The sequence below is a fragment of the Salvia hispanica genome, chromosome 6 (assembly GCF_023119035.1).
Source record: "Salvia hispanica cultivar TCC Black 2014 chromosome 6, UniMelb_Shisp_WGS_1.0, whole genome shotgun sequence".
NCBI classification, from domain to species: Eukaryota; Viridiplantae; Streptophyta; class Magnoliopsida; order Lamiales; family Lamiaceae; genus Salvia; species Salvia hispanica.
In genome coordinates this window covers 3,315,602-3,319,474 of record NC_062970.1, presented here as the reverse complement: position 1 = coordinate 3,319,474, position 3,873 = coordinate 3,315,602, and the positions used below count along the sequence as shown (strand labels likewise).

At 37.5% G+C, this 3,873-nt stretch overlaps 1 pseudogene; it reads right to left on the bottom strand.

The window, feature by feature from the left end:
* Positions 1–439: 439 nt before the first annotated feature.
* LOC125193826 lies at positions 440–3,399 on the bottom strand (annotated as a pseudogene).
* Between the last annotated feature and the right edge of the window lie 474 nt (positions 3,400–3,873).

Here is a 3,873-nt window from a genome sequence, read left to right as displayed (position 1 = left end):
ATATAGTAAGTCAGTGGCAATTGGCAAACACATGAAATAACATCCTAACATTATTCCTAGTGAAATCTTTTGTAGGCATCCTCATCGTCTTCTTACAGATTTTGTTAGCAGAGAGAAACTGGTTTTAACACATGACTACACTTTTTCTTATCTTAGCCATCAAAATCAATGAGGTAAATGTTACTACCTCCGTCCCCCAAAAGTTGCTACACTTTGACCCGACATAGGTTTTACCAAATGCAATGGAAAGTGAGTTGAAAAAGTTGGTGGGATGTGGGTCCTACTTTTAAAGTATTAGTTTTATAATAAAATGTGAGTAGGAATGAGTTAGTGGAATATGAGGTCCACTACCAAAAATGGTAAAAATGAATTGTATCAAATTTTCAGGGACGGACCGAAATGGTAATATGTATCAAATTTTCAGGGACAGAGATAGTACATCATATATGACTAAAAACAAGGAAGCAGTAGTATAAAAGTAACAATAGTATTCAAGCAATGTTACAAATAGAAACTACAGCTTGTACATGATGAGTTGGAATGAGAAGAGGAAGTGAACGCCAAGAGCACTCTTCAATTCTACAAATACCCAAGACTTTGCATACCTGCAACTTGAACTTCAAAGTTGGCATTTGCAAAGCTCTTCAACCTTAGTCCTTCTTCTTCAATCCAAATAGCAGCTACAACATGAAGGTCTAGTTGGTCTCCATATAACTCCTCTTGTTCGTCTATTATCTTTTTAGCCGACACCACTGCTGATTCACTGCAATGTACCATAAAAATCGATTTGAGCGTTGTTATTTCTCCAACTTCTAATGGAACCTCCTCCAGGTCACGTAAAAAATATAGATGAAGCTTCTGGAGAAGTGGAAAGTGGGAATTGTCAGACACAATCCATTCTTTTAGATTACTACCCTCCAATTGTAGAAACTTGAGACTTGGGAATTGGCCTTCAATAGTTTCCCACTTGCCTGTCTTGAAAAAACCACCTTTCAATACAAGCTTCTGAAGAAGGGGCAACAGACCGATTTCAGACATGATACTGTCAACCTCCTGATGAGAAGAGATCTCAACTGACAACTTCTTGAGGGAGTGTGTGAACCTAATCCACTGCCAACATTCCCTGACCTTCATGGTTGGTGTAGCAATATAAATTCTCCAATTTACGCAAACAATGAATATGACTGATACGCTTTTCTTCCTCCATTTGTTCATGATAGCGTAGAGACAATTTCTTCACATTGGGAATTCTTTTAACTACCTCCTCATTCAAACACAGAGCCCGCACATCTTTGAGTGTTTGTAGATTCTCCAAGATAACAATGTCATTGTCGCCGCTAGGAGGATCTGGGAGAATCCCGAGAAACACAAGATGCCGAAGTTGATGCAATGTCCAAATCTCAACTGGTACTTTAATATCCCGCGAACAATTAATAATCAATGTATGTAGATTCCAAAGCAAATCAATCGAGGAAGGGAACTTGGACCGACGAGTAACATTAACAGAAATGTACCGTGAATTAACTGATTCAAACACATTATCTAGGAAAAAACAACTACTCCCAGCTTCTTCACCAAACGCTTTGAATGTCCTCAACAATCTAAGATTGTGAGGTAGTCGAACTTCTTCACTATCACTCTCCTCTTCATCTTCATAGTCACTCTCCTCTTCATCATCGTCATAATCTTTCCCCTCTTTATCATCATCATCGCCACTCTCATCTCCATAGACACTTTCCCTTTCATCATCGTCATAATCCCTCCCCCCTTCATCGCCGGCATTATCACTCTCATATTCATGATTATAGTCGTCATAATCACATATTATGGAACGAGTACGTGACAAAGATCCCAATACTTTTAACGACCTTATAGTTTTAAGTACGACACGGCGTTCTCCATTCATGCATAGAGGATCATATCTTCCTATGACCTGATAAAACCTTTCCTTTTCCCCTTCTTTCAAACACAAATCTCTCAATAAATCATGAATCTTACAATACTTAACATTCCCAAGAGACCCCAACTCATTGACTAAAATGAGATTTCGATCAACCAACTCCTTTAAGCAATCGTGGGCAATTGTTTCCAAACATTTCCCACCCCTTGGTTTTAAAAATCCTTCAGAAATCCATAATTTCTCAAGCGTTGACACGCGTATACTACAATCTTCCTCAAAAACACCCATATATAAAAAACATGGCTTCAAATAGTTTGGAAGGTAGATATAGCTCATCCTCAATATTTTCAAGCAAAATTCTTCATTACTATTGATAACAACTGAATTTAAATTTTGCTCTATACGCTCCCAATATTCACTTTCACCCTCAGATTTTGTCAAAAGACCTCCTATAGTAGCTATTGACAAAGGAAGCCCTTTACAATTTGCTACAATATTCTTTCCAATATTCTCTAACTCAAGAGGACAATTTTCTTTCCCAAACACAATCTTACAAAACAATCCCCAACTACTAGTCTCATCTAGAAATGGCATACCAACTCTGTAAGACTCATTCAATTGTGAACTCAAGTTTGACAACCTAGTTGTTACGATTATGCGACTCCCGTTTTTGTTATCCGGAAAGAAAACTTTTATCTTGTCCCACACCTCGACACTCCACATATCATCCATTATTATAAGATATCTCCTGCCATATAAGAACTTGTATAATTTTTCTCCCAATTCATTCTCACTCAGATCATTACGCGAATCCCCACTTGCTTGGAAAAGAACTTCTCTAAGAGTTTCTCTAACATTATAAGTTTGAGAAATCGTAGTCCAAGCACGAATATCAAAATATTCCTTAACAAGTGCATTATTAAACAGATTTCTAGCGAGAGTGGTCTTACCAATGCCACCCATCCCTACGATGGGGATGATTAGGCGATTGAGTTGATCTCCAGTTAGCTTGTCCAAAACTTCAAGACACACTTTTTCAAAGCCCACCATCACGTTTTCCTTCACAATGGTAGAAGAAGATGTCGGCTTTTGGTGCGGCTGAGCTCCAATTGCTATCTTCGACACATCTTCCTTGATCAGATCCAATTCTTCTATCACTTTCTGCAGATCTTGATAGAAGTCAGGATCTTCAACTATTGTGGATCGCTTGTCAATTTGAACCATAATTTGAGACTCGATAACATCCTCAGCTGCAAACTGCATCAGCAATGCGGCGCTCCAATGGATCGGCTTCCCGGCCATCAGCAACAATAGGGGAAGTATAACCATCAAGAAATTCTTGCAAGAAGATGACACTTTGAGTGAGAGATTGAACTTGTTTTTTGTCGATAGAAATGGGAGGGGAAGGATGTTTCTCAAGGGTATCTATGATATACATGAGAGAAACCAGAGCTCCATAGGCCGCCATGCTTATGCTTAGCTCGATTTTGGATGAAAAGAATGAGATACTATTTGGAAGTCAACCAATCTGGAAATATGAAAACACAGATGAGGATTGAAACATGTTATAGCAGATAATTAAAGAAGCTGCATTAATGATATTAATAAAATATGATGAGATAAAGATGCAGCAGAAGTGAAATCAATAAAATACGATGCAGTGGTTGTATACCTCTTTCAGATACTATGTTTCAATTTGAAGTTCTACGTTCATTTAATTTATGAGAAGAAACATAATTACTTTAATATTTTTTTTTATGTATGATATCAGTAGGGTCACTTTTTTGTATTTTGAAAAAAAGTTGGGCCCAAAAAGTAGACTTTTTTTTAATTATAGGACGGATTAAAAATTTAAAGGGCGAATATAATTTTTTTTTTTGAGTGTTAAAAAATAACGTGGGAACAACCCCCAAAAAAGAGATAAAGAACAAAAGAACCAAGGGTTTGAGAGGATGGGCCCCCCAATTTAAAAG